Source organism: Artemia franciscana, chromosome 19, assembly GCF_032884065.1.
Source record: "Artemia franciscana chromosome 19, ASM3288406v1, whole genome shotgun sequence".
In the NCBI taxonomy this organism is placed as follows: domain Eukaryota; kingdom Metazoa; phylum Arthropoda; class Branchiopoda; order Anostraca; family Artemiidae; genus Artemia; species Artemia franciscana.
Window position 1 is genome coordinate 2,562,643 of NC_088881.1, and position 25,721 is coordinate 2,588,363.

Below are 25,721 nucleotides of genomic sequence, written 5' to 3' on the forward strand. Positions count from 1 at the left end.
TTAGAATGAAGGGATCGGGATGAAGCTTGGTGAGAAAAATAAGCACAAGTCCCAGATGCATGATTGACCTAACCGGAACGGATCTACTCTCTTTGGAGTAGTTGGGGGGAGGGGGTTGATTCTGAAAAATTAGAAAAAATGAGGTATTTTGAACTTACGAACGGGTGATCGGATCTCAACGAAATTTGATATTTAGAAGGATATCGTGTCTCAAAGCTCTTATTTTAAATCCCGACCGGATCTGGTGACATTGGGGGCAGTTTGGGGGGAACCTAAAATCATTGAAAACGCTTAGATTGGAGGGATCGGGATGAAACTTGGTGGTGAAAATAAGCAGAAGTCACATATACGTGATTTATTTCTCAAATTAAATCATTACTAGAAAAAGTAGGAATGCCTTATTTATGGAATAATGGTCTTTGCTCTCGCGATGTACCAGCAAATTTAGAAAGCCAGGTACGATTTATATTAGAGAGTCAGGAAATTCAGCATTAGCAAGGGCTGGTTCTTGATTCTACAACCCTACAACATTATAATCAGGCAAAACCTAGTTTTGGGGAGGAAGTTTATTTTAAACTTAATTTACCGGCTATGATTCTACGTCGTTGGATTCAGCTTAGGGCAAATTGTCTTCCAATCCAGAACAGGCAAAAAACGTTCGACAAAAATAAAATGATAGTTGGTCCTGATAGGCGGTATCTTTGTCCTCTTTGTAAAGATGATGATGAAGACTTGGATCATTTTCTCCGGAAATGCCCGGTGCTCTTGGATTTACGGGAAATTTATTTGCATGGGATTAATTTGATGCTTCCGGGTATTCTACAAAATAGTAACCCAACCACAATATTTCGAGTGGGAGTATATATAGAAAAATCTTTAATAAGAAGAAAAAGTTTTATATGATTAATTTCTTTTGTAGTTTAGATTTGGTACTTTTTGCGTTTAATTCTGTTTTTTGTGCGTGTTCGTACTGTTGTTAATTTCCTTGCTTGTTTGTTATTTATTTATATGTTGTGTGTATATGGCCCACGGGTTTTTGAAATACACTTATCTATCTATCTATCTATACGTGATTTATATAATTGGAACGGATCCGCTCTATTGGGGGGGAGGGTTAATTCTGAAAAATTAGAAAAAATGACGTATTTTTAACTTACGAAGGAGTGATCGGATCCTCATGAAACTTCATATTTAGAAGGACCTCGTAACTCAGATCTCTTATTTTAAATCTCAACTGGATCCAGCGTCATTGGGAGGGCAGTTGGGGGTGCGGAAATCTTATAAAATACTTAAAGAGTATTCAGGATGAAACTCATCCTGATGAGTATTCATCACTGGATGGGAAGAATAAAAACCTGTCTAAGATACGTGACTGACATAACCAGACCGGATTTGCTCTCTTTGGTGGAATTGGGGGGGGGGATAATTTGGAAAGTGAGGTATTTGTAACTTACGAGCGGGTCACCAGATCTTAATGGAATTTGATATTTAGAAGGATCTTGTGCTTTAAAGCTCTAATTCTAAATTCCGACCAGATCCTATGACATTGGGGGGAGTTGGAGGGGGAAACCGAAATTCTTGGGAAACGTGAAAATTGGGGTATTTTTTTCTTACGAATAGGAGATCGGATCTTAACAAAACCTGATATATATAGAAGGATCTTATGTCTCAGATGCTCCGTTTTCGACTCGAATTGGATCCGGGGACATAGGGAGATGGAGGAGGGAACCAGAAATCTTGGAAAATGCTTAGAGTGGAGACATCGGGATGAAACTTAATGGGAAGAATAATCACAAGTTCTAGATACGTGATTGACATAATTGGAATGGATCCGTTCTCTTTGCAGGAGCTGGGGGGTGTTAATTTAGAAAAATTAGAAAAATTGAGGTATTTTTAACTTAAGAACGGGTGACCGGATCTTAATGAAATTTGATGTTTAGAAGGAATTCAGGTCTCAGAGCTCTTATTTCATACCCCGACAAGATTGGGGGAACAAGATTGACATTGGGGGAATTGGAGGGGGAAATCTTGGAAAAGACTTGGAGTTGGAGGAATCGGGATGAAGTTTGGCGGATAGAATAAGCAAATGTCCTTGATACGCGATTGACTTAACCGTACTAGATTCACTCTCTTTGGGGGGGTTGGGGGAGTGGATCAGTGATTTGGCGAGTTTGGTGCTTCTGGGCCTACTAGGACGATGAAAATTGTTAAGCGTGTCAGGGAGCGGCACAAATTGACTTGATAAAGTCGTTTTCCCAAATTCGACCATCTGGGGGGGGGGGGTAAAGGGAGAGGAAAAATTAGACAAAATGAGGTATTTATAACTTATGTTAATTATAACTTATATAGTGGGTGATCGGATCATAATGAATTTTGATATTTAGAAGGACATCGTGACTTGGAGCTCTGATTTTAAATCCTAAATCCTGACCGGCATTAAACCTCTGATTTTCCTTTTAAATCAATCTATTGATTCTTAGAATTTTGTTAAAACTCATACCATATGATCTCTTGGCTCTTAGCTCTTCTTGCCTCGTCACAATTGCCATATGAGCTCTTAGCTCTTGTTTAAAGTTTCAGTTACTATTGAGCCGGGTCACTCCTTGTTCGTTACAATGAACTGCTTGACAAAGCCTTAGCATTGCCTCTTATCTACGTTTTCTCGTGTTCTCTTACTTAGCAAGTTTTGTCTAAATATTAATTCGTTACCACTGCCCCCTCTTCTAGCCCTTTTCTCTGAAAAGACCAAAATGCACAGAAGGGCATATTTCAGTAGTATTAGAAGAAAATGTACAGTGGCACCAACCTGGGCAATGAAGGGGAGAACTGATTTTTTTTAGTATTAAAGGAATAAGTAATTAGTAATTAAGTATTTAGTAATAGTAATCGAGTAATTTAGTAACTAATAATTAGCAATTAGGCAAGAGTGTATCCCCAGCCTTTTTTTTTAAAAGCTGCGCTGCCTAAGTAAAGAGCGATAAGGCTACAGTGTATTTTTTTCAGGCCACTTCTTATGGAGGAATCTGTCATAGAAACTTCAGAGAGGGACCAATAAACTGAAAATTAAAAGTTCTAGTGCTCTTTTGACAGTCAAAAATGATTGAAAGACAAATAGCCCCCCTCCCACACCCGTTTAGCTGCCCTATTTCTAAAGACATGCGATCAGAATTTTGAGATAGCCATTTTGCTGTAAATAGTTGAACTAGTAACTGTGCCTCAGTAAGAGAAAGCTCCTGCTTGACGTTGACCATGGGACCTCGGGAGCAAGCCTTTCTCCCAAATGTACATCATCTGGAACTAATAGGCACTTTTCAATTAAATTACCAAATAAAAATATTTTTATTTTGCACTGCAATTTTTTTTTTTTGGACCCCATGAATTTTTTTCCTTTTTATTAGGCAACGAAAAATATCCTATGGAAAAAATCCTATGCCTGAACCCTATATTAACAACTTTTCAAAATTAGAATTTTTTTTACATTCATCAACTGCTTTCAATATGCGGAACGTGCGGTTTTTTCAATGAAAAAAAAAACCAAATTCACGCTTCTATATCATCTAAAGGTCAAATTATACTACTAGATTTAATGAAGCCGAAACCAATAAAAATAAACCATCTGAATTGAAGATAAAATACCCAGATGAGATGAATAAAGCGTGAACGGTCTCATTGTCAATAATTAAGAATACTTTATAGAAAGTGAAGTTAAATAAAACAGTCACAACCCGAAGGGTGTGGTCGTTTCAGCCACTAGGATGCGTTTGAATTAGATCACAATTGTGTCAGCCGCCTAAGAATAGTAAGATAGTTTGCAATTGCAAAGTGAACATGAATGTAGGGAAGATTTAATGGATAAATGTTCATCAAAGGGTTTTGAGGTGAGTGACTTATATTCAAACTGAAAATAATAACAAAGTGCTCCAAAACGAATCAGGAATTATATTTCCAAATTACCAATCCATTACTGAATTACCAAAGGGTTTCCAAATCAATTACTTTTATTCATCTTGGGAATTATTCAGGAAAATTGAGAAGTTCCAAAATTCATCAGGAAATATTTACCAGGTTATTACCAAACATATTTACCAGGGAGTTTTAATGTCAGTGACTTTCATTCAAGGAGGAAGTTATTTTTTTTAAAATTGCTCCAAACGAATCAGGAATTATATTTCTAAATTACCAATCCATAACTGAATTGCCAAAGAGTTTTCAGATTAATGACTTTTATCTAAGTTGGAAATTTAGGAGTTCCAAAAATTCATCAGGAATTATTTACCGTTATATTACCAAATACAATTACCAGGGATTTTCAGGTGAGTGACTTGTGTTCAAGCTATAAATTGTAAAGACATATTGAAGTGCTCTGAAAACTAATCAGGAATTATTTCTGAAATTACTAATCTATAACTTGATTACAGAATAAATATACTAAGGGGCTTTCAACTGAGTGACTTTAAATCATGTCAATAGCTACTTAGAAAATTGAAGAGTTTCTAAAATTAATCAGGTACTATTTACCGGTATATTACCAAATACAGTTACGAGGGGGTTTTCAGGTGATTGACTTTTATTGGAGTCGGGAAGTATTTAGGGAAACTGGAGAGTTACAAACAATGATCAATAAAAATTTACCAATATATCAACCAATATAATTACCAAGGGGTTTTCAGTTCATTAACTTAATTGATGTCGGGAATTATTCAGAAAATTGAATAGTTACAGAAATTGATCAGGGATTATTTACCAATATATTGCCAGCAAGGGGTTTTCAGATGAATGACTTCTGTTCAAAGTGGAAATTCTTAAAAATAGTTAAACCAAAAACTAATCAGCAATTATTCTTCCTAATTACCAATGTATGACTGAAATACAAAAAATATTTACCAAGGAGTTTCCAGATCAATGACGTTTAGCCAGTAATTGTCCAGAAAATTGAATAGTTCTTATATCAATCGAGAACTATTTCCAAATATATTACTGAATTACATTTACCAAAGAATTTGAGATGAGTTATCAAGGAGGTTTGAGGGTAGCCACTTTTATTTAGGTTGCCAATTACTAAGAAAAATCAAAGAGCTTAAAAGTTAATACGACTCTTCTTACCAGTATATTACCAACTACATTTAGCAAAGGTTTTTGAAGTGATTAGCTTTTATTCAAACCGTGATTTTTTTACGAAAATCAAATTATTCCGCAGATCGATGAGAAATTATTTAGCAATAGTTTACCAAATGCATTTATTACCAAGAAGTTTTGAGGTTAGTCACTCTATTCTGGTTGGGATTTACTCAGGAAAATTGATACGTTCTGGAAATTAATCAGGAAGTATTTACCAGGAATTGTATTACCAAAAACATTAAACAAAGGGTTTTGGGGCAAGTATTTTTTATTCAAATTTGGAATTACTCAGAAAAATTACAGGGTTCCGAAAAACAGTCAGGAATAATGGCAAATATATTCAAAATTAAAATCACCAATGGATTTTCAGGCAAGTGACTTCAAACAAAGTCGGGAATTATTCAGGGAAGCTCAAGAGTTCCAAAAAAAAGGATAAAGGATACAGATCCTCCTGAGCCATTGCTGGTGCATAGGCATCGAGTCAACGTTTCAGTTGCTGAGTGTTTCTTACAGGGACAAGTAGCAAGCTTGTCGCCCAACCTTGCTGCAGTGGGATCGAACCTGGGTACTCCGTACCAAAAATCAAAGAGAAACTATTTATCAATACATTACAAAATACATTGGGCAAACGTTTTGGGAAAAAGTATTTCTATTCAAATTGGGAATGTTCATAAAAACTGAAAGATTCTGAAAAACAATTAGGAATTATTCACCAAAAGATTAACAAATTACCAATGAATTTTCGGATGAGTGGTTTTATCCAAGCCAAAAATTGCTTAGAAAAATTAAAGAAATCCAAAAATCAACCGGCATTATTTAACAACTAGCTAAATTACCGAATGCATTTGACAAAGGTGTAAGTGACTTTTATTGAAGCTGAAAACTACTCCGGAATATTAAAGTAAGGAATATAAAGAATATAAAACTTCGCCTTTTGACCTGCCCTTCCCTACCATGAGGTACTCCCATATCAATTGGATATTCCCGTATTAGCCAACTAAGGAGGTGCCGAATGGCCAGAATGTGGTTAGTCAAACAGATTAATTAGATTGGTTCTCATCCAACCATTGCCTTAGTAATAATTTCTTCGTCATTACATGTTTTAACTTCTTTACTTTTTAGCTTGAATAGCACTGTACTAATCTCACTTTATGAACATCTGATTGCGCTTATTTTTCCATTTCAAATATTCTTCCTTATTCAGTTACAAAAACTTTGCACAAACACGTAGTAACGTTAATTTACAACATCAATCTGTATTATCATATAAGATTTTATCCATATCTATGGCTAAAATCTAGATAATGACCGTAATGCTAAGGCTTAGCACACAATTTGCCAAAGTCAAATGTTTATAACGCTTTATTGGCTCATATTTGTTTTCAAATATGGCACTTGGCCTGTTTAGTCACTTACGCTTTGATGGCGTTATTAGGACAATCTCAAGAGTTGTCTATAAGTTGTGTTAATTGAGAGACAGGGTCATATGCCCCGCTTTTGTTAGATATTTTCCACCAGTCTCTCTAGATTTTGGAAAACACCTTTTCCCAAGTGTTTTGATTGAAAATGCCTTTTTTGGTATTTTTACTAGAAAATTGAAAAATGATCTCCCCCCCCCCTTATGAAAAATACATTTGACTCTCCCTGCTGAATTTTTGTGAATTGATGCAACGATTTCCAAGATAAGTGTACTTTTTCGTCTTTTTCATAGGTGGCTAAAACAATAGGCGTTATGTGCTATAGGTTATATATTAAAATTAGGCCTGCTTCCAAGACCATATCCAGAGGTTTTGTTCGGGAGAGGGGGATTCCAAAAAAAAACATTACAAAACGTAAAAAAAATTGTTTATATGGGTTTTAACTATTTTTTACATGTCAAACAAAATTCGGGGGGGGGGGTGAACCAGGTGAACCCCCTGGAAACGATCATGATTACTATCACTCAATTGTTGTGAGAGTGAATTTAGTGGAGCGATTTGATATGTTGGGCTTCAGAATTGCTGACTTATGATTAATTTTCCTTTTTGGCATGCAAACTTATCTTAATGTTTATATAATCCCCGTCCAGAAAAAAATATTTTTGCTTAGACTTTGGAAATACATTTATCCTATCTCTGCAAAATAATGTGGGGAGCGGGTAAATGTATTTTCAACGTGTAAGGTGAGCAATTTTGTGTAATTTTTCAATATTTTTTCATGAAAATACTAAAAAGCATTATTTTTCAAAATTAATCGAGGAGAGAGAAATCTAGCTGGGATAAATTCCAAAACACACACACCCCCCCCCCAATTGATCCCCGAGCTCTCGGTGCAAATTTTTGTACCTTGTCCTTTTTGTAGTATCATGGTTTTAACCTGTGGTGTAATAAGTTATAGTTCGGTTTTTATTCAATAACTACTGATCAAAAATCACTGAATTATATAAACTCCTTCTTTGAAACATAATAGCAATTGAAAAAAAATTAATCTTGTAATAAAATGCAAGGGAAATACTTCAGCAAAAGATTATTTCAACTCCTAAAAGTCAGCCAGGCCGTATCCGGAGGGGGGGGAGAGATTTTGACCCCTCTCCCCCTCCGAAATGTTTTCCAACTCGTAAAAACTTAACAAAAATGAGAATAAATAAATTTTTGATGTGTTTTTACTCTTTTTTGTAGGCCCTCCCTCCTGAAAAAATAGAGATACTGCCCTGCCAGTCAGTAATGTCAATTAGAAAGGTAGTCAAGTAATGGGTCAATGTATGAACAATACTTTGTAATCGGGTAGATTACATCTGTTTTGGTGTGTTTACTCAACGTGGTTGTTCTGTTTTTGTATTTTTGCAAAAAACACAAATAAATAAAGAAAACACTCGTCCCCGACATTTCAGTAGATTGACACCACTGCGACTAGTAGAATTTCAGATACGATCTAAAGAAAGGAATATACATGCAGTATTTGCCTTCATTCCCTTTTTCTTCTCTCCATAAATCACAAATTTGTTATAACTTATGTTAGGATTCCAATTATTTTTTTCGCATGAAGTTCAGCTTATTTTTGCATTTTTCTAGTTTCAATACCATCCATTTCCGGAAAGTGGCATCCCCTCTGATGAAATCTGTTCACGGGGCTGTTAGTGATAATTTAGAAATTCAACTACTCCATTCACAAAAAAGGTAGTAAAAAAAGGAAATTCTTAATTAATTGGAGCAGTAGTATGATTGATCTTCGGATAGACAAGTAACTTTGAAATTACCCACTGCTTGATTTATAAGTGTTGTTTGTTAACTCAATTAATTTTGAAGAGGAAGCATTGGTTTTGACACTCAACATCAGCCAGCCCTAAACTATTTTGGCAATTACTAATAGCACACAATTTACTTCAGTATATTTATCATCTTATTTCATATTTAAATTTGTATGATGAATTGTTCCTCTCCCATTTTTAGCTGCATATTTAATGGAAAAGTTTCCTTATCCAGAATTTCAGAATTAATTACCCCACTACAAATGTAGTCTATAAAATTGGCATTTGCTCTTGACTCACTTGCTTACGTTCTCTGTTGGCACTACCCACAATTATATTTTAAGAAGTTCAAAATTAAAAATCTGCAAAGTTTTCAGATGAGCACAAAGCGTCCGTCACACGGACGTTATGAGGAGTGTGCCAATGGCCCACTCTGGGAAGCAAAAATACATTTAGATCAAATCAGATAAAATTTATTTATTTAACATAAAAAATACAAACAAATTTATAGCAGCCAACATTACGCTATACAGTTTTACAACTATTACATAAACAAAAATAAATAAGATAAAAAGAAATAACATACAACTTTCTAATCTTTCTCAATTATTACTCAAAAAGTAACGCATCAGTCTACCCTTAAGCTGGCTTACATTTTCAACCTGCTTAATACAATCTGGGAGGAAATTCCACACCCCGGTCCCGCAAAACCCACAATTGAGCACTCCGGAGCTCAGATGCAAGTTCATATGCATTTCTAGTCTCATAACAGGGGTAATATGAAGTAGCTCTAATAATTTTCCAAAATACCTCTTGTAAACACTTATTCAAACATTAATATGCCTCTAATTAGACCGATGTTTCTTTGAATTGGGTGTTTTAACGCCACCGAGGTTTTCCACCTCCCAGGAAATCTTGCATCAGCAAGAGGATTAGTTGGGTCAGAATAAACAGGTTAGGTTAGTCTATGTCTATGTCTGTGTCTTTATCTATGTCTGTTTCTCTGTCTATGTTTTTGTCTATACCTGTGTCTATGTCTATGTCTATATCTATGTCTATTATGGCCAACTTGAATTAAAAGGTGGCGGAAAACCTATGGTGGTGGGAAACCGCGGTGGCGTTAAAACACTGCTATGGTTTCTTTGAGCCCCCCCCCCCCCCTGTGAAGCGGAATAACTTTAGCCTCTTTCAGGTGAGCAGGAAATTCACCTTTCTTCAAAAAAAGGTTAATCAAATACACATTACAAGGCAAAAAATCTAGCATACCATGCATGCAAGATCTAAAAATAAAAATGGAAAAATAAGACATGTTTCCATTCAAATCTTCGTAAAATGCGAACCGTCAAGTGGCACTTGTCCCTCCCCTCCGGGAAATTTCTGGACGATGGTTCCTCATGATACTTCACTTGTTTTGTTTTTTGTCCAAAGATGACGTTTCCTCTAAAATATCAATAATCTGACACCCAATCCTAATTTTGGACAGTAAACATTCATACACAGAAGAAGGAGATGTTTTGACCCAATCTTTTTAAGTCTCTTGGTGTTTACAACCCACCCATGATTTTTTATGGTTTCTTAAGAGTTGACTCTATTTGCTGCTCTGTCATCCCCCCTCCTTCTCTTATGGAATCTATTCCAGTTGAATTATCAGAAACGCCGATTGGGAGGGGCTATGGGCTATTGCTCACTAGATCTTTTGCCCTTCCAGCATTAGACTTAGGAAATACATTTACTTTGTATTTCCATTGAAAAGTATAAATACACAAAATGGCCTTCGCTAGGTTTCAAAAAACACAAGTATTTTGTTACCCCTCCCCCTCCATTTTTGTGAATAAGTTCTCCTAGTGTGTATTGGATCGAATCATACAGTATCGTTTCAGTAGCAAGCTTCACGTTTGGCATCTAAAGAAGTAATCGAGGAGGTGTCCACTTTCAGAAATCACGTCAATAATTTCTGAAGCATAGCAGAAGTGTGCTAAGCATGGCAGAAAGTGTCCCAATTGTAGTGTGGCAGAAACTTTCTAAGCGTGGTGGAAACTGTGCCAAGCGTGGCAGATCTTGGTTGCACCCGTGACGTTCTTAGATGCATATAAGGAAGAGGGGACTGGGAGCCCCCCTTGGAAGTAATAATGACGCTAAATGCCTTTCCATGTCGCTTTACATAGGAAACTTTAAACTTACAAGTTAATGGCAATTTTTTTTTGTCATCAAACAGTTCACATGTTATAAATCCGTCTGCTAGTTACAACCTATTGTAGCACCAAGCAGCATGAGACAGCTACGCATGCTTCTTCTCTACCCTAATTTATTCAAAGCTTGGCTCTTCACCCCCTGCCATGAATTTCATATTTTTGCTACACCCTTTCTCGTAACGTCTACCTATCCCGCTCAGGGACGACCTGGTTTTTGTTTGGCTTCAGGTGAATGTCCAAAAAGAACTATGTTTACCGATCTGTCATCCTACGTCAATAAGAATTTGACCTAGCCAGGGCTGTATCGAGGATTTTTTTTCTGGGAGGGGGAAGCTTACAAAAAAACTTTAAAACACATGCAAATTTATTTGTATGCATGTTGTTACGATTTAACGAGTTAGAGAAATGTTTTTTTTTTGGGGGGGGGGGATAAACCCCCTAAACCTCTTCCTTGATACTGCCTTGGGCCTAGCCATCGTAACCTTTCTTTTATAATAACCCCTGAAAGTTGTATCGAACCAAATTTCTCATACTTGCCTGAAGAGGGATTAACGGGGCAAAATTGTGACTTTGGGTCATCCGCCCCTAGAAAGGCCAAATAATTTCGGTTACGATGTTCTTTGTAGTAGTACTTTCTTCTTTCAGCTTAAATTTAGGGATGATTCATATCATACCTTCACCTCTAACATGAATATTGGTAACTTATAAAAGTGGAAACTTGCGCTAGTGTCGAGAAAGAAAACCATAACCACCATCTAGCGTTAGGTGGCTCGGCATTATTTTCAAACTTAGTAATCGCTTTTTTGTCAGAAACTGAGATCAGACATTCATTTCTATACTTAATTTATTAAAAATACTGACTAAATTAATTGTTATTATTATTCAACTGAAGAAAATGCAAAGAACGCTAAACGTTGGACCACGTTGATATTTTTTGGCGATAGTAACGCCATTTTCTTCTCTTATAAGTTACCAATACTACTTAAGTGCTATTCTTTGCACTAGTTGACCAAATGTAAACAATGATTATTTTCAACCCTTGAATCGTCCTTGTCATTAAAATAGCAACAGGTTTTGCTGATGGAAAACAAAACAAAAATACAAGTTTCATAAATAAACACTTGAAAAACACGAAATTCTAAAAACCTGTTTATCATTAATAATAACTCGTTAGATGCCTATGTCTAAAATTGTTTAAAACAGGAATATCGACTCGTTTTCGCTCTTTTTGATTATGCCAGTTATACCTGATTGCTTTGTTGCAAAACATAACAATCTGCTTTTTCTCTCAGGTCCTTCTGAAAATGTCTTTTTGAATAATAACAACAATAAATACATAAGTGTATTATTATTTTTGTAAACATTATTATTATACAAACAATCCTATATTGTTATATATAGCATAAATTTGTATATACTACCATATATAAGTAATAATAATTATAAGTACAAATAGAGAAAATATTTACATGAAAACTTAATATACGAAAATATTTTTTTCGGAGAAAGTTTCATTTGTTCTTCCGGCTTTTTTTATTGAAGCAGCTACCATAGCTCAAAAGGTGTTATGCACCATATTTGTGAACTGGAATTATCCGTCTATATTCTTAAACTAGGACCCACTCTATAGATTGTGCTCAATCCCTTTTCCTATATTCAATCTATTTCTAAAGACATTTAGATGCTTCTCTTATTCATTCCCTTCTGGCGAAAATTGGTAAAAAAAAAATACCTCTCTAAGTCGATTTTTGTATTGTTTTTTTTTTGCCAAGAAAAGCTTTCTTTGCACCAACAACTAGTTCTAAATAATAACTTCAAAAAAGTCAAAAGTATTTATTTTTTTTTGTCACTTACCTGTACATGTCTTTTGTTAGGACGTGGGGATAAATTCATTTTTTAAGATCAAGACAGGAAGACAATAATTGTGTTGTTTTTCCAGTTTTTGATGAAATTACCCAAAAAATCTAGAAGGAAAGGAAATCAAATGTGGCCATTACCCCTCCTGGCCCCATCTTTCTGAATTGACACCCCTGTATACAAAAGACCACAAATACACATAACACTTAGCATGGAACCTTCTAAATCATACCTTTGCTGAAATACATAAAGCAATAAAATAGTAGATGGTGTCATTTAACTAAAATGTAGAGAGGAAGTGGGGGGGGGGGTAAGTACTTTTCAAACTCTACGGGGGACAAATTCGTTGTTCTTTCAATTTTTTCAATGATAAAACACACACAAAAATCCATAATGTGGGGGAATCTAGGGGGAAATACCTCCCGCTATGGAAATAAAATAAATCTGCTTATATACTACACGCATTTCTGAGATACACTGGACAATGAGAGTTGAAGGTACAACAGGCAAGGTTGAAAGTAGAGGAGTTAGTATTTGGGCAACAAAGTTATTAAACAGTTAGTAAATAGTGTGCCTCACTTTCCAAATTTCTAGACTGGCTTTCTACATTTTCCAGGTTTGCCACCTGCTTTACCAGCTGCAGAATTTATTTGATTTCATATACATTATTGAGAAGAGAAAATAAATTCATTAGCAAAAAGTCGGGCGCAAGGTTCGGTTGAGATTTCAACCGTTTTCTTTTATTCTAACTTTAATAATAATGATAGGTATTACAATAAAAATGTATGAGACCCGTAAAGCACTTTTAACATTTTACTTAGAATAAATATTTTTATTTAATGTCTAGGCCGTATCCAGGGGGGAGTGTGCGAGGTCTGAGCCCACCTCGCAATCTTTTTTCCTTTTTTGTAAACCCACATCCACAGAAAAAAAGCCTTTTGTTCTCCCTCCCCCCTCATAAAAAATCCTGGATACGGTCCTGTTTACTGTGTAGACCCCTTATCCGTCTCAAGTAGCATTTCAGGTTGTGTCCCTGTCTCCTGGGTGCCCCATTTTGGAACCAGTTAGAGAAAACAGCCTTAGGTGGCAGCTGTAATAACTTAATGGTCACCACTTTCAACTTTCCCTTCTCTCTTATTTAATGTGTTTGCCACAGTCCCTCTGTGCCCAGAAAACAATCAGAAACATATAAAAACAAATTTATACATGTTATTTTTGGATCCGTTAAGGGTCATTGAGGATACATTTCCCCCTTTACGGTGGCCTCAAATGTAAGCAGGTAGGTGGGAATTTATTTCCTGAGTTCCTAATGCTTCTGGGTGGAGCTGAATTTAAAAAAGATACAATTCTTCGAAAAACGCTGGTTAAGTCTAGGAAATCTACAAATTTTGGTGAGGATGTACACGTTATGAAGTCCCTCACTCTGTTGTAGATGTTTTCACAAGCTTTATTCATGAGTATGTATGCACTTCACAAACAGTGGAGTAATTTCGTCAAAATCCTGGAGGGAGCAAAGTTTCTGCCAATTTTCCCGAATCACGTGAAAATGATAGTGAAAACTGAAAAATAGGCCCTATAGCAAAAGGTAAAGATATTATAAACAAAACTGACCCATTTCTGTGGATGCTTGAAATATCCAGGCTTATCTTAGTCTTGACAAGATATTCACTTGCAGCACCAAGCCGCCTCAAGCCAACACAGCTACGCACGCTCCTCCTCTATCCCAATCTATTAAAAGCCTTCCTCTTTACACACTCCCAGGAAATTTCCATTTCCTTTAAATCTATCTTTATGACATCGCCCCAACTGCAGACAACCTGCTTTCCGTTTAGCCCTAGACGGTTTGCTGAAAAGGGCAATCTTTGGCAATCTGTAATCCTTCATCCGCAGAACGTGCCCTAGCCATCTCAACCTTTCTCTCATTATAGTCCAAGAAAGTGGAATTAAACCACTTAGCTGGGGGGGGGGCAAACTGGGGTCTGTGGGACAAACTAAGGTATGAGGGCATTTTCCCCCATTGTCCATAGCAGATTACGCTTCTGTTCTCAAAACAACTCTTTTGTTGTTCAGCAGAGTCCAATAATGTCAATTGAGAGGAAAGGGGCAATATGATTCCTGAATTTTGAAAAGTACCTTTTTTCCGAGGTATGTTCATTGAAAAGCGCTTATTTTGGCTTTTCAGAATTTGAAAAAAGGATGAAATTAACCACATCCCCCAGATTTTTGACAATACGTTTGGTCCCTCCTCCCTAAATCGTTGCTGAGTTGACGCCACTAGTAGAGTCAACAAAGAAGTACCAAAACTTTCTAGCTTCCTTTTAGTTCTGACCTGACAACACTGATAAAATCTTTATGATCTGTACCTGCTATAGTGTTTGAGTTTGGGCTAAAAAACAAAGAACAGTCATAAATATGCAAAATATTCAGTGAGCACTGTTCACATTATGATAGTTAACACAGCAAGCGGTGTGGTTATAAATCATATCAAATTATTGCTAAATAGGTAGTTAATAACATACCCTATTGGGTGTTAGCACGAATGTTACTGAAAGTAATACCCTGGTCTTTTTATTCTTTTAATTTTCCTTTAATAAATTACAACGTTATACACCAAATGTCACGACACACGTGTATTGTTATTCAACCCTTTTCTGCATTATGTATTTATTAAATATATAGTTCTGTGTTTTTATCGAGTATATTATGCAAATTTCAAAGAAGAAAATATTAGATAAAAGTGGTCACTTTATTGAATGAAAACTATATGGTCGCAATCTGATCTTATCGACCAATAGAATCAGTTCAACCATTAGCCCTATCGACCATAAGGGCTAGTCGGAACGCCCTGTTTGCAGCTATTGTGGAGGTGCTATCAGCCAAACAGTAAATCTGCATGTACATAATCTCAAACAAATACAACGTAGAAACAATAGGGAAAGTTTTTTCAAGACAATGGAAATTATTTATGTAGATATTTCGGCCCTATGTCCAAGGGCCGTCTTCAGCACAATACAACACTATATATATATATAAAAGAACTTACATCAAATTGTGAGAATTAAAACTGAATATAAAAACACTTATTAAAACAATTTTTTTTATATTGAGTCCTGGTTGAACTTCGCTGAAGTAAGGATGCTAGGGCTATATTTAAAAAAAAAAAATTGTTTTAATAAGTGTTTTTATATTCAGTTTTAATTCTCACAATTTGATGTAAGTTCTTTTATATATATATATAGTGTTGTATTGTGCTGAAGACGGCCCTTGGACATAGGGCCGAAATATCTACATAAATAATTTCCATTGTCTTGAAAAAACTTTCCCTATTGTTTCTACGTTGTATTTGTTTGTTATGGAAAGGCAGTGTGGTCTTCGTCGCTATTTTCGTCTACATAATCTTAAAATTGATTAAGGATTTCGCTGTCACAACCTGTAAGTAAAAGTGACCCCTTACTATTATTAATCAAAACTAAAAAAAAAACGTTAAGAAGTATATATTTTGAAAAATAATGACAATAGTATGAGCACAAAAAAAAATTATCCATTAAAAGAGCTACTTCTTAAGGACTGTTCCCCCTAGTTTTTTGTTCTCCGCCTCCCGATTTTGAAGAATTCTGTTTTGGGGGATATTTCCAGTGGAAAATACCTTTTTTGATATTTTCAATGAACAAAAATGAAAAAAACGATGAATGAATCCCATTTATATTGAAAAGTATGTGTTGCCCCCCCCCCAAGTTTTCGCAAATTGGACCCAATGCTTTGCTAATGGTAATTTTAAGTATGTAAAATTTATTATGTTTAAAGTTGCCCATAAAAAGTTACTTACGAGAAAAATTTGCAGCCTATAATTTGAAAATTTGTAAATTAGTAATAAGATTCAACATGTCTGAAAACTTTGAAGCTACTATCTATAGAGTTACAAAACTGGATTTGTTAATTCATTTGAGTCCTGTCATTGCATTATTATTAATTTACTTTTTTGTTTTTATCTACAAAAAAAAGATTTTCGCTAAAATTGGTCCTCCGTACTGGAGGCGACTTAAATTCAGACAGGCGGCAGTTTACCAAAAACAATTTGTATTTCAAGCTGGTGTACTTTTAAATTGTGCTTTCAAATCACAAAAAAATTACAATAATAATAATAGTTCAAGAAAAGAAAATAACTATATTTTAGAACAAACATATTTGTGACCTCCATTTAAATTTTAAATTTAAATAATCAATTGTAAGACTTTCTAGTAGTAAATATTTTCATATCATTTAAAAGTATAGCAAATTAATAAAAATTTGAAATAAAAATTATTAATTTTGAATCAGTCTGTTTAGTTTTTAAAAGTAATATTTTGAATTGATGAATCAAAAAAGGATTCGCTAATGGAGTTTGTACACTTTTAAAAGGAATTTATCGAAAATGAAGAAGGTATTGATGAATATTTACTATATAACTAAATTGACTGACGAAAAAGTAATGAAACCATATGTATAAAACACCAATTCCTTTAGGTTTGACCGGTTTCGATATATTGATCTTACTGTGTTTAGGAAAAACTGTCTCAAACCTACTTTTTACCAGTAAAGTCCAAATCACACTCTAGTCTCAAAAGGAACCTCTTAGTAGCACCTTGTTGCATGTGCTTGGTACGAGGAACAGGCTGTTTTGGCCCCACTTGGCACCGACAAATGTCAGTGTTTCAGCCAGGTCTTTTTAGAGAACAGTTGCTCCAATTTTCTTTTTGGGGATTTCTGTTTGTTTCGAGTTTGAATTGTCTGTTCATTTCTATTTTTGGATTATAAAAGCCTTTTTTATTCTTATGGCTCCAAAATTATTTTTTAACGTTCAATTAATTAATTTTCACTTTCAATTATTTGTCACAATTTGCAGTACACCAAATTCATCACGAATTTAATGAAACCTACTCACTGCATAATAAGAAATTTTCCTATAAAGTGTGACGTTATAACCGCTTTATAACGTCACACGATTGTTTTGACAGTTGACAATCAAGCATTCTAAGAGGTTGCTACAAATTTAACTTATTGGTTTAATCTGTTTGTTTTTACTTTTTGACGTGGTAACACTGACAGATATGTAATGCTATCCTAAAAACCTCGTGGTTTTGGAAACAAACAAAAGGTAAACCTTTGATTTTCAGCTATGAATTGACCTAATATTAGCCCAAGAAATTTTTTTGTGCCCTTGGTAGTTCAAGGGTGCTACCCAGATACATAAGTAAATTGTTATATATTAAAATCAAACAGTTCGTGGTAAAGAACTGTAGTAAGGAGCGACCCGGCTCAATAGTAACCAAAACTCTAAAAAATGGAATTTTGGTACCAATAGCTGCATGAAAAGAATTGCATTTTAATGCTGATTTTAAATATATAAGTTTCATCAAGTTTAGTCTTACCCATCAAAAGTTACGAGCCTGAGAGAGTTTGCGTTATTTTAGAAAATAGGGTGAAACACCCCCTAAAAGTCATAGAATCTTAACGAAAATTACACCATCAGATTCAGCATATCTGAGAACCCTACTGTAGAATTTTCAAGCTCCTATCTACAAAAATGAGGAATTTTATATTTTTTGCCAGAAGGCAGATCACGGATGCGTGTTTATTTGTTTGTTTTTTGTTTTTTGTTTTTCCCAGGGGTGATCGTATCGACCCAGTTGTCCTAGAATGTTGCGAGAGGGCTTATTCTAACGGAAATGAACGGAATTTACGCTAAAGTTTTTTACTGTTTTAAATGTAGAGTTAAGAGAAAGAGTCAAACTTTAGCGTAAAGAGCGGGGCGTTGAGAAGGAAAAGCCCCTTTCATATACGGAGTAATTTCTGTTCGTTTTAAGTTTCAATGTCGCTCCTTACTTTCATTTAAAAAATTTGTTTTTTTTATTTAATTCTTAAAGAGAATCTACACTGTTGACGGCCGATCGCATAAGTTTGTTTTATGTAAGGGACGAAGGCCGAAAACTATTGATAAACCCGGCCCGCCAGATATTCTGGCTACACTTTTGACGACTGATTGCCTGAGTTCATATGCGTAACGGCTGAACGGCAGAGATCGTTCTCAAGCTTATCCATCCAATTGTTCTTAAATATACTTGAACAGGTTTGTTTTCTAGAATTTAACTATTTATCAAACTAAAAGTTTTCTAGCCCTTGTGTCACCGTTTTACTTAGTTGAGTGTTTAACAATTTAAAGATTGAAGCACCAAGGACATCAGAATGAAAACATTTGCTCTCCAGCCCCAAGGTCTATTCATACCTGAAAACAGCGAGTTTCTTTTGGTTGTTTCAAAATTATGAAGTTCTTAGGGCAATGTAAGACTTTCGTCAGTGTTGCCACGTTGAACACGCTTCTCGTCTGCAGAAATTCAAATATGAACAATTCGTTGATTCTCCAAGATAACTACACCTTTTTAAGCTGCTTGGTGTCATATGCTTAGATTTTAGTTTTAAATGATTCCCCCCCCCCCTTTTGGCTTCAAGCCAAAACTGATTTATCACCCGCTTTGACTTCAAGCCAAAGCAGGTTTTTTTTACCGTTTTGGCTTCAAGCCAAAGCAGATTTTTTCACCCGCTTTGACTTAAAGCCAAAGCTGATTTTTCACCCGTTCTGGCTTCAAGCCAAAGCAGGTTTTTTCACCGTTTTGGCTTCAAGCCAAAGCTGTTTTTTTCACCCGCTTTGACTTAAAGCCAAAGCTGATTTTTCACCCGTTCTGGCTTCAAGCCAAAGCAGGTTTTTTCACCGTTTTGGCTTCAAGCCAAAGCTGATTTTTTCCCCGCTTTGGCTTAAAGCCAAAGCTGACTTTTCACCCGCTTTGGCTTCAAGCCAAAGCTGATATTTCACCCGCTGCTAGCATTAACTGCAAAATTCCATGCATTGTTCTTTTATATTAAAAACTAAATTCTATTTTTTATTCTTAAGCTGTATACATATGTTATGGAAAATTTCACTTAAACAGTTCAGACAATAATATTTTATTCTCACTGTCCTTTGTATATTAATGGCATTTTTTTCGGTTTCAAATGGGCAATTATCTCTACCCTTTTTTGTCGATGGATGCTTCTTCAGCAAAAAATTAACTAGCTCAACAATTAATCACTGGAGCTCCCATCAATTGAAGTGCATTCCTGATAATTGTTGACTATAGTGATTTTTTTTTGTTGCTGCTGATAAAATCGCGTTGAGATCTAGTTTCACTTGGCGGTAGTTTGTGACCGTAGGGGTCCAAAAGTGTTGAATGAAGGAGCAATAAATTAAAAATGTGATGACAGAGTAACTTTTTATCAATGATCTGTAACAATCAGCCAGAGTCGAAAGGCGTATCCTTCAAGGTACCAAGGACAGTAAAAATTAAATCAGATTGTTTGAACTGGTTAAGCGGAAACTTACATAAATTTATATATCATGGGTCGATTTTGAATTGGCTCTCAATACTTTTGACAGAAGAGTATTATCTTATCGATAGGGAAAAGGAGATATACTCCATCAAATGGAATAACTTGAATTCGCTAGAAATATTTAAATTTAATCTATACCATTGAAAAGAGTATAAAAATTTAGTTTAAAATATTTTCCCTTTGTCTCCATTAGTCTCATCCTTAAGAGCGACTAGAGCCGATAAACTTTTTTCTGTTTTTTTTTTGGGGGGGGGGGGTCTCCTGAAAAGTAGCTAAAATGGTATATGTCACACTTTTAATTATTACAGTCGTATTACTGATGTTTGAGTTTTTACAGACAAAGGGTTGTAAAATTTACCTAAAGTGTTATAATTAGCTAGTTAAAAGGTGTTAAAGGAGTTAAAAGGTGGAATTGATAAGGGCGAAAAATCAGCACAAATAAGTTGAAAACAAATAAAAATTGCCCATTGTAGATTCGGCATAATTCGGCACTTGGCGTAAATGCCATTATAGTGACAAAGACAATGAAAATGAAGCCCGATTTTTTTAATTAGTGAAGAGAAAAATTGCACTAACATATAAACAAGACAGTATCCAGGAGAGCGGGTTAGGGCGTTTGACCCCCCCCCCCCTAAGATTTCTGTCCGACTCACAAAAACGTAACAAAAATGCATATAAACGATTTTTTGATGTTTTTTTTTAAAGTTTTTCGTACCCTTCCCCAAAAAATACACTCCCCCCCTTGAGCAGAAATCCTGGATACGGCGCTACATATAAATGTTTTTGGAAGATAAGGAATTAAATACGGGGGTTTTGCAGTTAGTGGTAGTATGTATTAAAAGAAACAAGAAACTCGGCAGATATAAAAAGAAACAAGAAATGGGACAGATATAAAAAGAAACAAGAAGCATGGCAGATATAAAAAGAAACAAGAAACATGGCAAATATAAAAAGAAACAAGAAACTTGGCAGATATAAAAAGAAACAAGAAACGTGGCAGATATAAAAAGAAACAAGAAACCTGGCAGATATCAAAAGAAACAAGCAAAATGGCAGATATAAAAAGAAACAAGAAACGTGGGTGAAGACTCATCAAAAAATAAGATAAAATCAGCAATTATAAACATATTTTGATTTATTAAATTCTGTAAGATAAAACATATGGTACCAACACGCTTAAGAGGGAATACCTTTCCTTTGAAGGTGTTGTTGTCTTTGAGAAGGACACATTGTCAATGTTTCAGTTTTTACGGACGAAAAGTGTTGTCAAATTTAACTGACTTGTTTTGCTTATTTATTATCACTGTTCGACATGACAAGTGTGACATGAATGTGATATTGCCCTAAAAACTTGATACTTTTGAAGAGTCTGAAGAAAAATCTCGATAGATTGCGGTTTTTGGTATAATAATAGTTTATTTTTGACCCGGTACAAAAAATCAAAGCGGAGTATCAATAAACGAAACTAAACAAACACTACACAAAACAGAAAGAACAAGAAACTAAAGCAAACGAGTAAGGCCACTGTGGGCGGGTAGATACCTATAAGTAGACTTGGGTATGTATACAACTAAAGTTCATCTTCATGTGCAGTAGCATTGTATGCATAAACAGGGGTCGCGTTTGGAAACCCCCCTTCCTTCCTAAAAAAAGGACTAAAATAAGGAAAATGACGGCTTAAAAGGTGCTTGTTCATCTCCCGGAAAAATTTACTAAAAACTTAAATTAATGCACTATATATTTATAAAATAAATAAATAATTTATAAAAATTATTTATAAAATAAATAAATAAATAAAATAATAAAATAAAGATGAAATAAAGCTTTACTGACATTGCATTTGAAAGTCAGTTTTACTTTCGCCAGGTCAGTTTTGATGGCCTAATAGGTGCTTGTTTATCTCCCGGAAAAATGTATAAAAACTTTAAATTGATACACTACCAATGAAATAAAGCTTAACTGATTTTGAACTTGAAAGTCAGTTTTACTTTTTTCATTCAATCAATTTGGAATTGTTCATCTTAGTTTTATTTTTGTCTTTTCGTAAAAGTTTATTATATATGATGGTGACAATTTGGTGGCTATGATGTTTGTGATATGCATTGGTGGCACTTTTGAGCCACTTCCCTAATGCAGACAGAATTGGAAGTGGCGTAACTGGGTTCTTCAGATCTCCTCCTTTATACAAATGGATACGGTGACTTGTTGGTGCCTTATGTTTTATCTTATAGTAGAAAATAACAAATGAAAATATATTTATTATTGCTAATTTTTCCTGGTTTTATCTTATTATTTGCTGATTTTTACCCATGTCTCTTGTTTTTTTTGTTGTTTTTTTTTGTATTTGCCACCTGCTGCCAACATTAACTGCAAAACTCTACATTTAGCTATTTTAGAGCCCCCCCTCATTTCCTCCTAATATAATAACCCCTTCCCTCTAACAAAAATCCTGGACAGTTTTGCCTATTATCAACAGAATTTACTTAGTCTTTGATCGTTTGCAGGACACCTTAGAAGTCATGAAAGTTCATGAGTTTCGAAAAATCTTATCCCTTGAAACGTATAAAATATGAAAAGATATGTTTCCAGATGAAAGAAAAAAGTAATGTTAAAACTTAAAATGAACACAAATTATTCTGTATATAAGGGGATGGATTTCAATAGTTTTTGGCAACACGGGGACCTTAGTAACGTCTAGTTTAAGTATATTTGGGACCTAAATTGGTACCTGGAGAAATCTGATTGCCCCCAGCAATGCATTGCACTCCCAGCCGAAGGCATTGAATCAGGAAGTTGGTACTTGCGCAACGCAGACCATTGGTCATGTGCATTTTCTTTTTTTTTACTTTATTTTTTTTAATTGCCCTCTCCCACATTTTAGTGAATTGGCGTCAATGGTTACTATTAAAAGCACTAACTATCCAAAAAAAAAAAGAAGAAAAAATCGAAATATTAATAAAACGGGATAGTTTTAATATTTATACTTAAAATTGAAAGCTAAAAGCTTAAAAATAGAATAACAGGTAATTCGATACCTCAGATAAGAGTGATAAATGTCAAACCACTTCCTTTTCTTATTTTACGCGTGACTGATGCTCTATCATCAAATAATCACAGCAGGATATCTTCCTTTTGGCTGACGTGCAATACTGACCTCATCACCTTCGACCTATCAAGACATGAAATTTTACTTGTGTAATTTTCCGTAAAATGCGACTTTTTTCCGTTTGAAAAATGCTTTTACTTTTTATAGTCAATGCTTAAACCGGTGCACAATTGTTTGATGATTTATCTAAAGAGGAATATACCTCTCTATGAACAGTCTTTGTCTTCAGTTGCGACTTATTCAAGTTAATAGCCGATCGATGAAGGACCTGATTGAGGCGCCACCTCTCCCAGCGAAACGGGACTATCCGCGTTGGCGTTGCCAGTCTTATTTTGAGGGGCATAAAACGCTTTGTCGTCAAGTAATCACAATAGTATGCCATTCTTTTCGTTAACATTCTTTACTGACTTTTTTATCTTCGACCAACCCAACCAAAACTACTTATTTATTTATTTTATTTGACACAGGAGAAAGTCATAAACTTGTCGCATAGCCATAGGCTATGCTTATATACTTTTCAAAAAAACACCACAATTTTCAATAGTTTTTAATAGTCAGAACCATGGACGTAGCTCCAGCATTCTTATTGGGGGAGGAGCATAAGGGGTCATTATCAGAATAGTCAAGGGGCATAGGCTATAAAATAATTTGTTACCATTCTATGTTATAACCGGGAGCGTTGCTTACTTACTTGTACTTGCGGTGGGAGTCAGGCGTTTATGCCTCGCCCAGCATCCAGGTTCCTTGTGACCTGTTTGAACCAGGTTTCACGATCTACTGCCAATTGCTCTGCGAGCGGGAGCCACTGGGCCGACCTTCTATGTCCAAATTCCTTTAAGCCACCAAAGGAATCCAGGTCAAACTTGATCAAGGTCCACCAGTTCTTCTTTTGCCCGCCTCTCCAAGCGTTGCTTGGAGGGCAGATACCCCCCATTTCCCCCACCCCTAAGGGACACTCCCTATCAAACATAGGATGGTACAGTGGTGTCTGAGTGGGTGCATTGGGGCCTAATTTGTAGGTTATAGCACCTTTAATTCATTCAATACCGACATGAAGGGATTTTACTTGTGTCAAATTCATAAATGCAACTCTTTTCCGTTTTGAAATACTTATATCCATATCGATATTGTATTGCATCTATATTAAATGTTAGCGAAAACCCTTTAAGATCGGTAGAAAATAGGAGAGATTTGTTGAAGAAGTTTTTGAACAATAGATCATATGAAAATAACAAGAATACAAGGTAGGCCATGTTCAGGAATTTTTTTGGGGGGAGGGCGTTATAAGAAAAGCTTGAAAACGCGTCAAAAAATTGTTTATATTCATTTTTGTTATGTTTTTTTACGAGCAGACAAACATTACGGGGGGGGTTCAAAACCACTAACCTCCTCCCCCCGCCCTTTATACAGCCTTGTAGTAAGGGTAACAGAGAAAGGATAAAACTATTGATTAAGAAGGTATGAAACAGAGACCATGGATTAAAATGCTGACGTTCTGAAGAAATAGCCAGCCGACATAAGAGTAAAATATTGCACTGGCATGTTAATAAATTCAGAGAGATTTGTGAATCCGGACTTGTCTCAATTAAAGATAGGAACGGGACCATAATTAGTGATAAGGAGAGAGTCAAAGAGAGGTGAGCAGAACATTTTGAGGAAGTTTTAAAGCGCTTTAAATTTTTGGCAATTCGGAATTGAAGACAAATTAATTTTACAAAATGGAGTTATAGACAGTACTAAAATGACTAAAACACAATAAGGACTAAGGTGCTGATAGCGTGGTAAATGAGTTTCTGAAATATGGTGGCTGTGAAGTTAGAGACAAAATACTACAGATTACGAATATGATTTTTGAAAAGGGGAACCAGCTAGTGATTTTTAGGAATATTTGAATTAAATCCGTTTAATTAAAAAGCCAATAAGAGTGACTACGGTAATTACGCAAGAATTAGCTAAGGTAGGAAGCAAGATACGTATCACGATGGTAAGTATTGGTTATTAGACTTGAAATGTTGGTAATTAAAGTAGTAAGAGAAGAACGGTGTGGTTTTAGGAAGGGAGACGATGGATCGATAAAATTTTCACTCTTAAATTAATAATTGAGAAGTATATGAGTCATCTTACCCCTTTAGCAAGGAGTATAGCTTCGGGTGGGGGTGGGGCAAAGGGGAGGGTAAGGGGTAGTTGCCCCCCCAAAAAATGGAGGTAAAAATAATATTTAGCCCATGCACCTTGACTATCCGGATACAGACCCCTTAGGCCCCCTCCCAATAAAATGTTGGTGCTACGCCCTGCATTTAGCCCACTGTCTTATACTTTATGAATAAGCTTTTGACTCAGTTGATAGAGGAGCTTTAGCAAAGGACTTATTCTTGTATGATATTCCAGATAAATGCATTAAAGCGATTAGTGTTATCTACGAGAATAACATTGCTGCGGTCAAGGTAGGAAATGAGGTTAGTAGCTGATCTCGTATTAAATCAGGAGTTGAACAGGGTTGCGCTTTATCCCTATTTAGATGGATAATTTTGATGAACTTTGTCCTAAGGAGCAGAGCAAAGGCGATGAGAGAATACGGAATCAGTTGGGGAGGATAATATCTTAAACCACATGGACATGACATAATATAAAGAACGAAAACGTTCAAAAATGGGATTTTTTAAGACCACACGAAAATACTGAAAAAAACACATATATTGAAAAAACATATTGGCGAATGACTCGCTTTACGGTTGTTGGTTTTAATTCTTACAATTTTGGCTTTTGTTTAATTTTATTCATCTTTCAGTTTTTGGTTCTTTCGTTGGATTTTTGTTTGTTT

At 35.3% G+C, this 25,721-nt stretch overlaps 1 protein-coding gene across 4 annotated transcripts in view; it reads left to right on the top strand.

The window, feature by feature from the left end:
• LOC136039167 (MDS1 and EVI1 complex locus protein EVI1-A-like) overlaps positions 1 to 25,721 on the top strand; it is a 137,195-nt gene that overhangs the window by 75,568 nt on the left and 35,906 nt on the right. Inside the window, exon 1 of one of the 4 annotated variants that reach the window (XM_065722677.1) lies at positions 3,741 to 3,878. The exons of 1 other annotated variant lie outside the window; for it this stretch is intronic. The gene's annotated coding sequence lies outside the window, so the exon portion shown is untranslated. Of the gene's footprint in view, positions 1 to 3,740; positions 3,879 to 24,403; positions 24,538 to 24,566; positions 24,885 to 25,721 lie in introns of those variants that run through there. 2 more of the 4 variants (XM_065722678.1, XM_065722680.1) reach the window with 2 other exon arrangements.